The following is an 11,508-nucleotide window of genomic DNA, read 5'->3' as shown; positions in this document are numbered from 1 at the left end:
AAATTCTTACACAGTTCAGGGAACAAAAGGTTTTGGCCTTGGGCACTTTTAGAACTACCATTTACATGCAAGGCAAATATTCCGGCCTCACCAGATTTTGACTACAAGTTAAGGTCATGTTTACTTTAATAGCTAAATTGCCATGGCTTCAAGCCATGGTTTATAGCTAGAAATTGTTTCAAGAGCTTTTTTGCTCTGAGAGTTCTCCAAGGTGCTTTCTCACATAGGCCAGGAATAGGTTCCTCATGTTCTGGTTCCTCCTCTTGCCCCCACACTGCTTCCTCTATGTTGGTCCTCTTCATAAGATCACAGCTGCCTTCCACATGGGAGAACCACCACTACCTCCACTCAGGACCTGGGGAAGAGGTCGCTGCTCTCCCCTTTCTAATTCCCTTCCATATGTGTGGCACACCTATTGCCTAACTCTGCACAGCACAACAGAACAGCAGATATATGTTTTATCATGACTTTACAGAGATTTTAGTAATAAGAGAAGAGACATCATACAAAATAACTACTATTATAAGAGTGAACAGTCACAAGGCTGTCACTTGGCTTGCATGGCAGGGCTAATTTATCCCTTGCCACCAGGAATGCTCCAGGAATCTTTAGGACTCAAAGCCTAGGCAAAATTGTCAGAAGGTCCTACAGAAAATAGAATAGTTTTTCTTCAGCCAACTGAAGGTCTACTTTCAGAATCTTTGTTTCTCCTTCCAAGATAATTTTTACTTGCTACCTGGTCTTCAGGATTTTATAGACCCTGTGTACTTTAAGTCATGAAACAGAATATATACACTGTCTTTCTACTATTCTCCCAAGTGGTAACTGAAGATTTTTTTCTAAATCTAGCCAACAATTCTGGTTATTGGCAAGTCTTCCCAAATTCTATCATTGAGGATACATTAAGGTTTTCAGTGAGATGAATTGGGTTCTTTTGTGTCTTTGTTGCTAGTTTAGTGGAAATTTGGAAAATACTGGTCTCTCCTCAAATAGCTATATGTTATATTACATTTATATTAGTCAGGGTTCTCCAGAGAGAAACAATAGGATATAGATGATATGTGGATAGATAGACAGATAGACAGATAGACAGATAGATAGATAGATAGATGAGAGAGGATTTATTATAGGAATTGGCTCACATGATTATGGAGGCTGAGAAGTCCCATAACAGCCTATCCGCAAGCTGGAGAACCAAGGATACTGGTAGTGTGGCTCAGTCTAAGTCCTAAAACCTCAGAATCAGGGAAGCTAATGGTGTAATTCAGTTGAAGCCAAAAACTCGAGAACCTGGGGCCCATTGATGCAAATCTCAGAGTCCAAAGGCCAGAGAAATTGGAGCTCTGATGTCCAAGAGCAGGAGAAGGGTGTCCTGGCTCCAGGAGAGAGTATGCAAATTCACCTTTCCTCTGCCTTTTTGTTTTCTCTGGACCCCCAGCCAATGGATGGTGCCCACCCACATTGAAGGTGGATCTTCCCCACTCAGTCCACTGACTTGAACACCAGTCTTCACTGGAAACATCCACACAGACACATCCAGAAATAATTCTTTACCAGTTCTCAGAGAATTGCTTAATTGCTTTAAGTTGACACCTAAAATAAACATGACAACATTCTAGCCAGGTACCTAAAAGTCTACAAAGTTGAGATGATAACGTTAAGCTTTGTTATATGTTCTCTTCGGAGTACAGCAGAATTTCCCTATTACTGGGATAAAGACTTCTCTGAAACAGAGAGTCACGTAAAATTGGATACCAAAAAAAAAATCAGTAATATAGAAGAAAAACTTGAGAAGCTCTGAGAAGGCAGAGGAAAAAGAACACATTATATAATAAATAAGAAAATATAGAAAATAGAAATCCAAACACTAACATTTGGCTAGTAAGTCTTCCAATTAAAAGCAAACAAACAAAAAAACCTTTTAAAAGAATACAGGAACAACAGTTAAAGATAATATTCCTGGGCTGAAAAGATTTTTTTCCCCCACAATATGGTGACCCATTTTTGAAATAGAGACTGTCATCTACCTTGACATAAGCTGGAAATTTCTAGAGAAAATTAAAATTTCAATAAGAAACTTGGAAAGAAAGACAAAATACCTTCAAAGAAACAGACCGCCCTCAGACTTTTGATATTCAGTGGCAGAAGACAGTGAGTGTGATCCATAGAGTTGTTTTTGTTCAGGGATAGATTCACAACTCAAAAATACTACACTAGACCAATTTTCTTTATTTTTAAAAAATACCTCCCATTCACTTTTTATACGAAAACTGGTGCTATGACTGATTTTTAAAATAATGCAAAATTAGCTCTAGCATTAGGAAGCCATAAAATGACTGGTTTGAGCACTGAAAGCAGTGGAACATTTGCAAATATAAGTAACAATTACAAAACTAAATGCAAATGTAAAATAGTATTCCTGAAAAAAATATATGTGGCAAAATAATTCAATGATGACATGATTTTAAAACCCAAGAAATAGACTGTGGGGAGAATGTTTTACAGACTTGTAAAAAGGTAAGGAAATTGGGGGTCAAATCTGAAGAGAAGGGAGGAAACCAGAGCCATAATTGAGCCCCGAAGCTCACAAATACATTATACCTACCTTGAGGGCATTACCAATGTCAGATATCTAAAGCCTTGGGTTCAAAATCTCTGCAAGAGACAGGAGATGGGGGCTTTGGATCCACATAAAGTGAGCAGCTGGAAGCATAAGGCAAGGACCTCTAGTAAAGTATGTCATACTTTACCACACACACACACACACACACACACACACACACACACACACACACCCACCCACCCACCCACCCACCCACCCACCCATCCAGCCTGGGCTTTGGTGAGGAGGCAGAAGGCTCCCCTTAGAATTCAAACATGGACTTAAACATCTTTGAATTTGGAGTTCAAGTTTACACTATCTGTATAGTATTTTAACCCCTGGATCTCCTGGCAGAATGGACACAAATCCTCTCTAGAGGATTGTACCCTTAACCCAGGTGTCACAGGATTCTCACAGATTAAGATCAACTGAACATGCGCTCACAGGGAAAAATTACAAAACACACGAGGGAACAAGCCAGTGAGAGAGAGCAGAAACAAGCAGCCCCAGAATGAGGGACCCCTCCCCCATCAGATGTTGGAATTTTCATACAGAGAATGTACAACAAATCTGTTTAAAATATTTAAAGAAATAAAGAGGGAATCAAAAACATGAGCAAGAAATAAAAGCAAACAGGAAAGGTCACACATTTGGAAAACTAAAAATTCTAGATACAAAATATATTATTTAATTTCAATGGATGAGTTAAACAGATTAGCCACAGACAAAGAGAAAATAAAGCTAGATTTTTAAAAATTAGCCAGAATGCAGGACAGAGAGATAAAGAGGCAGAAGTATAAGTAAAAAAAAGACGGAGAGCCCCGGCTGCGTATGAGCTCCCGGTCGCATGGTGGGGCAGCCCGCGGGCTCAGTGCAGCAGCCCGCGCAGTCCCTGGCGGTGACCAGGGGCCGGACACGAGGCAGTTCTGTGGCTGGCTGCCCCGACCCGCACCCCGGCGCTGCCTGGAGAAGCCTGCGGGGTGCAGCCCGAGTGGGCGAGGGCGGAGGAGGAAGCCGGACGGGCGCCCTCAGGAGATGCGGAGCACTCGGGCCTCCCTTTGTATTTCAGGATTGGAAACCGAGGCCACACCCACCCACCTGCTCAGCTGGGAAAGGAATTACCTTCCCAGGTAAAGGGAAAGGCTTGGGCAAGTATAGGGAAAACATAGGAAAATGGTCAGATTTTCAGACCCTCAGATATTCAGAATCTTGCCCAGCATTTGATGTAAATATGCACGTGCGCTTGGGTGTTCCTTGGTTATTATATCTAATGTAATTGCGTGTGTGTGCCCAGGTGTCCTGGGTTGTGGACTTAAGTAAAAAGGACGAATGGCTCTGATCCATGGGGTTCCCCATCCCCGAGATGCCCCCATGGGGGCCACGGGGAGGCCGCTGCTGCTGCTGGAGGCTGTTGCTGCCAGTGCCCCGGGACCTGCTGCTGGAGACTTGCTGTGGGCTGCTGCTGAGAACTGATCTCGTGTGGTCTGCAAAAGGCTCATGGGACCTTTCCCAATTACCTGGCTCGTGGACCTGCATGTGAGGGGTCTGGTAACGCAGTCTATACAATGGGTTTGAAGGGTCTGAGTTCTAGCCCTGACAATAAAAATGGAAACTTAGTATAACTAAAATAATGAAACGTTGTGGCTCCCGTTATGAGTTGCTTTAACAGTGCAATTGCCTAACCACACAATTGGCTACGTCAGCAGGAGTCCGAAAATTACCCCAAGCAGGCAATTAGCATAACTTTTGCCTCAACCCAACAAATGGCATAGTCGCGTAGCTTTACAGCAAGTCCCGCTGGGAGAAGCAAAAGAAACCAGAAGTGGACATTCCCAGCTCGGCTGCGAGGCTCAGCATGTGCTATGTTGCCATCTTCCTCGCTGACTGCCTGCACCTGCGAGGCGTCCTCTACCAGGTGCTCCCAGGCAAAGAAAGGGGAGCCACTTCAGTGACAGCCTTTCTCTAACATCTCGAACTTGGGCAAGAAAAGTCAGGGTGATACAGCTATTACAAGCCAAATAGAGCTTACTGAAGACAACTTGAAATGTAAGCTAAATGTGCTTTTCTGTGGTTATTGATGATAAAGAAATACATTTTACTGCCTTGGCTAAGTCCACGTATGGTTAGCCACTTTGGTCTTTCAGAAGTTAAAAGGGAAAAAGAGTCCGAGTAGTTTCTACACAATGTGGTGGAATTGATACTACTTTTAAAAATTATAATCATAACTCTGGGTCAGAATTAAACATTGCTCTCAAAAGGCAAAAAAAAAAAAAAAAAAGAGAGCGAGAAAGAGACATCAAATATAGAAAATTCTAGAAGAGGATAGATGGAGCGAGGGAATACTTGGAGATAATTTTCCAAATTAACAAAAGATGTATATATCTTAAGAATGAGGAAGGACAAATTTCCAGACAGGAAACACACACACCTGGATGCACCAGCATGAAACTGCAGTGTTATCAAAAAAAAAAAAGAAAAAAGAAATGGACAGAGAGAAAGAATACATACAAAGATGTTATAATTCGGTTGACAACAGATCAACAGCTAAGGAAGCAAACAGCTAGTAGAAGAGTGTTTTCAGCGAATTGATAGGAAGTAATTGCCAACCTACAATTGTATATTCAGCTGAACTCATTCAAGTAGAAAAGCAGATGGAGTAAATATATTAATATAAGAAAAAAATAAACTTTAAGGCAAAAACATTATAAGAGGGGTCTATCAACTTATGTTAAATAATAAACCATTCCAAAACATAGTGACTTAAAACACTTTGGCCTGGGCTCAACTTGTTGGTCATCTGGTTTCAAGGACCAATCCCTTTGCAGTAAAAACTCCCTCTGAGGCAGCAGCCACCATGTTCCGATGGTCAGTCTAGCAAGCCTTGCAGTTACAGCAAGCATGTGTGTTGGTTTCCTAGGGCTGCTGTAACTAGGCACTGAAAACTGGATGGTATAAAACAACAAAAACGTGTTCTCTCACAGTCCTGGAAGATCGAAGTAAGAAATCAAGGTGTCTGCAGGGCGATGCTCTCTCTGAAACCTGGAAGAAATAGTACTTCCTTGCCTCTTCCTAGCTTCCCGTGTTTGCTGGCAATCCTTGGCATTCCTTGGCTTATAGATGCAGCACTCCAGTACCATGGCTGTCTTCTTCTCATGTGTCTCCATGTCCTCTTCCCTCTGCATATCTGTGTCTGTGTCCAAAATTCCTCTGCATGTAAGGACACAAGTCATTGGGTTAGGGCCTACCCTAACATCATTTTAACTTGATTACATCTATAAACACTCTATTTCCAAATAAGGTCAAATTCTGAGGTACTTGGGGTTAACACTTCAACATAATTTTGCAGGGGGTGTCGGGTACAGCCATGTGGCTATGCCAATTGTATGGCTACAGCAATTGTATTGTTAAAGCAATTCATAACTAAAAGCAAAATGTTTCATTATTTTAGTTACACAAAGTTTTACATTTGTATTGTTAGGGATAGGGCCCACAGACCCTTCAAACCCGTTGTACAGACTGGTCACCAGACCCCTCACATGCCAGACTCGGTCACCAGAACCTTTACACACAGGCCCACACTAGGTAATTGGGAAAGATCCTGGAAGCCATTGGCAGACGACACGAGCTCAGTCCCACAGCAGTAACACCAGCAGCAGCAGCAGCCAGTGGTGGTGGCCTCTCAGGGCATCCTGGAGGCACTGGAAGCAACAGCTTGCAGCAATAGCCTCCAGCAGCTGCAGCGGCCTCCCTGTGGCCTGCACAAGGTCATCTTGGGGGCAAGAGCCCTATGGATCAGAGCCACTTGTCCTTTATTGTCACGGACCAGTACCCTGAGGGGAGACGGTAGGAAATGAAGAGATATGCTTTATGGGATCAGGAGGACCTTTCAGGCTGCTGACCTGTAAGCCATCTTAGTTCATTTAGGATTCTTTTTATAAGCCAGTGAAAATAACAAATCATACTGATTAAATCAGTTATGTCTGGTACCAAGCTATTTATAGGACATTTTCAGCTGCCACAGTGCTTGAAGATTCATAGCTAACTACTTATCAACAAAATAAGAACATAAGTTTCTCATTTACAAATCTTCCAGGGTCCTGGGTTCAATCAAAGGTCAGACCTCAAGGGGAGGGAGAATGGGGGAAAGGGCAAAATGGGAAGCCAGCCTTGCTGGCTTATCCCCTAGAATACCAAGGACTTTGTCAGCTTGCTATTCAATACTTCACATTTTCCCCTTCTGTATTTTGGATGCTGATGACCCCGGGACCTCCCATTTGAAGCTGTAATTGGTGGGTAATGGTACAGAGTTGCCATAATTGTTGGTTGCTGCAATGGAGGCAGACTGAAAAACACAAAAAGGCAAATAAAGAAATAAGTATAAACACTATTAACAAATACAATGTCTGCTGTACAGTGTAAAAGGGATACAATTGAGACACTTTGAACTACATTTTCTCAATTTTCTCAGAAGCCACAATATCTAATTGACTATTTTGAATGTTTAGAATGTCTTGATGCAAAGTGTCCAAATCTATACTAAAATTGTTTGAATGCCAGACCCCCAGCAGATGGCAATGTATTTTCTCCCATTCCCATTCTGTCTTATTATAGGGCTTTGCAGTTACACAAATCCATTTATAGGCAGCATGGCATCACAATGACATGTGCGTTTTTAAAATCTGTACCTCTTCTCCTAAACAGTCTACTGCTATTTCAAGAGCATTAAGTTTGGCATTAATTTTTCTGCCTATCTCCTCTTATACCATTAAGGCTCATGAAGTATTTTGAGCCAATTGATTTACATAATAGGCAGAATGGATACTTTGAGACAGAGCAAGTGTAGAAGTCACTGTACTAGCCACAACAGAAATAAGCACAAGGACTCTAGTAATGAGCAATTCTAGAAAGTGCTTTTTTTGAGATAACAGTGCAGAAACATGAGATAAGACCTGAGTGCCTGTATCCTCATACCAAGAGCCATTTACATGCACAGGTAGGACTACAAAATGTGGTTGGGTTAGAACCATTAATCTCCTTTCTTTATGTTCATTTCCAATACTGGAAGAGATACAGGCTGTAGTATAAAATACATTGGCTACAGGAGATATTATAACCATTACCATAGAGTGTTATTTCAAAATTTCCCACAAGCAGCACATTGGGAGGAGCTACACAGGAGCATAGACCATAAGAAACCCCATGATTTTGAGTTTGGTCTATGATTGTTACAGTAACAACACTCAATGAAGCAAGCAATCTCCACAAATCTGGATGGGCTATACCCTGAGTTGTATACCATGTACTAGTCACCCAACCCCTGGGCCCTACCCAGTCAGACAGCAACCAGGGTTCTAGGTGATGATGAGCCTAGTCCCATAATGCCTTCTCATTATCTGAAGAACACCCAACAGAGTGGCACGATACAGGAGTGGGATAATAACATTCCAGCCAGTGGGGGTGTTTTTGACAAAAGGCTGTCCATGTTGATCTGCACAGGAAGACAGCCCTGGAGGGGCTCCTTGAGCACCAGTTCTTCTACATCATTAAAGTCTGCATATGAACTCCTGGATGAGGTTGGAGTCCTTCTGAAGGTGCTTCTATCCCATGTGCCAATTTTCCTTGGATGTGGGTATGAAAACAACCAAACCTAGGCTTAGTGGTAAAACAAATGGGTAAAGCAGAAGAACGAGCAGTGTCTATTGGCTTCAGGTATTATAGATCCATCCTCCACATATCCCTCTTTTTATTTAATTAAAAGAAAAAGGAAAAGTTATAAATCAAGGTTTTACAGTTAAAACAAAGCATTTTGTTATAGGATGGGCTTATAATTGAAAAAGCCTCTAGCAAAGACATATATAATCTTGTTTGATTAGTAATCTAAACACAAATTAACAACAAGGCATGTGTAGAGCTCTGAAAGAAACTCAGCAGTCAGGCTTTTTTTGTTTTTTGGGTTTTTATTTTATAGCTTCTAGCCCGTAAAGTTAAATTAGTATCAAACATATCACAAATGTGTTGACTCAAAGGCAAATTTAGGCAGAAGGTTTAAATTAAATTTTGAAAACATATTTATTGTAGCAACAATTTCGGAAAATTAAAGTCACGTGAACTTGAAAAGTATACTTATTTATTTAATGAGCACGCATTAATTATAAGCCAATTTGGTACCATGCAGACAATATGAACACACATATAGACATGAACATATAGACATACACTTATGCACAGATATATGTAGACATAGACAGATAAAATAGAGAACTCACTAGTATAAAAGAACAGATTTAAATTGTTTTTCTTTATTTAAAAATGTCAAAAATTATCTGTGAAGCTTCACCTTGCTTTAGAGAAAATAAGGTAACAAAACAGGTTGGCTTTAGTTCTATTTTTTGTTTTTTAAATGGGTTACTGAGCTTAAGGTTGAGCCAGAGAGCAAACAGAGATAAGGCCATAGACTTTTGAGGTTTCAAGAGAAAAGCAGCAGACCCAAAAAGAAGGTCTGGTTGGTGCCAAAGCTGCATTTCTCTTAAAGCCCCAGAGTCCCTGGCAAAGAAGAGAAGCATATACAGTTAAGAAAAGAAAACATGTTTAAACAAAACCAACCTGTTTAAACAAAACCAATGTTGTAAAGAAATATTAACTTCTTTTACTTTAGTTTGTCCAATTAAAAGTTCTTTCAGTCACTGGCAAAGATTAAGTTTTATCCTTTTTTGGTGACACAAACATGTCTTTGTTTTTTGTTAAGGTCGAGAGTAGGTCTCAGAGCAACTTGATATAGATTCCAAACTGCTAGGTTGGAAGCCTTGATGAGACCCATTGCATAATTAATCAATGACCAATTAGTTTCCACATTTCTCTGTCAAGGCTTCCTTCCTTGGGATACCAAGGACATGGTTGTTTCATAACCACTAACAGTTTTACAAGCTGCCATTTGGTTACTTTACAGTTGGCTGCTTTAAGGAGACAGTGGAGTTGTAATTTATGTTGAATCTCCTTCTTAGATAAGGAAGTTACCGTATTTTAAGTGAAAGAAAAAACAAAACTTACAGGCTGTTTCAATATCCTGCGAAACTAAGATCAAATATTGACTGTCTGAATATAAGTTAAAGGGACTGTCCTGTAATAAGGAAAAAGCATAAATAACAGTGTGAAGTTCAACATGCTGTGCAGAGGAGGCTTGAACATATCCAGAAAACAGTTGATCATCAATAATTACTGCTGCTAGTCCAGTGCCGGAACCATCAGTAAACATGAGGGGAGCATTAGATAAAGGAATTGAAGAAGTATTTTTAGGAAGGACGAAGGGAGTATGCTAAAAAAAAAAAAAAAAAAAAAATTGTAACAGTTTATTCTGAAGGTAATGGACAGAGATTTGTCCAGTAAACTCTGCAAAGACTTCTTGCCAGGCAGCGACAGAGATCATTAACCATTGAAACCACTGCAGTGAGAATGGAATAACAATATAATGTGGGTCAATTCCAAACAACTGTTGCAATTGATGCCGCCCTTTGATAATCAAAGCTGTGAGAAATAGATAATAAGGAGTTAAGGCATGAGTCTGATGAGATGGGAAAAAAAAAGCCACTCCAATGGGCCGTGTTCCTGCCATATTAATGCAGTGGGGATAATAGGTGTGGGAAATACGATAGGAAATATGGGTAAAGATGGGTTTACATGAAAAACCTGTGCTTTGTGAATGGTTTGTTCTACTTTCTTCAAGGCATGGATTGCTGCAGGAGTCAAACTTCTGGGAGAATTAGGTGATGAGTCACCCTTTAAGATGTCAAATAAAAGTTGAAGATCCACAGTTGTAAGTTGGAGGGAAGGGCGAAGCCAGTTAATGTCTCCCAGTAATTTTTGGAAATAATTAAGTGTCTTCAAAGAATCACACCTGATTTGTATTTTTTGTGGAAGGATGGTCTTATTGGCTATGATATGACCCAAATAGGAAAAGGGGTGTTGCATTTGAATTTTTTCCATAGACAGAACCAAACCGTAAGTAGCTAATACCTTGAAAAGGGAATCAAATATTGAAAGTAGACGCTGTTGATTTTCATGGGCAATTAGAATGTCATCCGTGTAATGGATGATATATGCCTGAGGATATTGGCATTGCAAAGGCTCAAAAACATTAGAAATGTATTTTTGACATAATGTAAGACTATTAGCAATACCTTGTGGCAATATCTTCAATTGATATCTTTTCATGGGGGCTTGAAAATTAAAAGAAAGTACGTTAAAAGTGAACTGTTCACAATCTGAAGGAGACAAGGGGATGGAAAAGAAACAGTCCTGCATGTCCAGGACTATTGAATAAAATGAAGCCGGGATGGCTATAGGAGATGGAAGCCAGGTTGTCAAAAGTCTCCATGAGCCAGATTTTTTCTTAATGACAAAAATAGGGGGATTCCAAGGACTATTAAAGGGCTCAATATGGCCCTTTTGAAGTAGATCTTGAACCAAGTTTTGACAAGCAAGCAATTTATCCTGAGTAAGGGGCCACTTATCCACCCATACAGGTGTATCTGAGATCCAAGAGATTGGATCAGCAGTGGCAGGAGATATCAGGGCCCCCATTATAAAGGGGTAGAGGAATGGCACCTAATTTTATTGGGACTCAATAGTAAAGCTCCCATTTGCTGCAAGATATCATGTCCCCACAAATTAATAGGTATAGAAGAAAGCACATAGGGATGAAAAGTCCCAGAATGGCCTTCATTGTCAGTCCAATTGAGGAAAGAGCTACTCTGCCAAGGTGTACTTGATTGGCCAATCCCTTGGAGCTCAGTCATGGCTGGCTGCAAAGGCCAAGAAGCAGGCCAATATGTTCAGGACATGACCGAAATGTCAGCTCCTGTGTCTAATAACTCCTTAAAGAGTTTTCCCTGAATAGATAACACTAATTC

This window comes from Cynocephalus volans, chromosome 8, assembly GCF_027409185.1.
Source record: "Cynocephalus volans isolate mCynVol1 chromosome 8, mCynVol1.pri, whole genome shotgun sequence".
Lineage (NCBI taxonomy): Eukaryota > Metazoa > Chordata > Mammalia > Dermoptera > Cynocephalidae > Cynocephalus > Cynocephalus volans.
The sequence above is the reverse complement of the archived record's forward strand: the minus strand, read 5'-3'. Positions refer to the sequence as shown.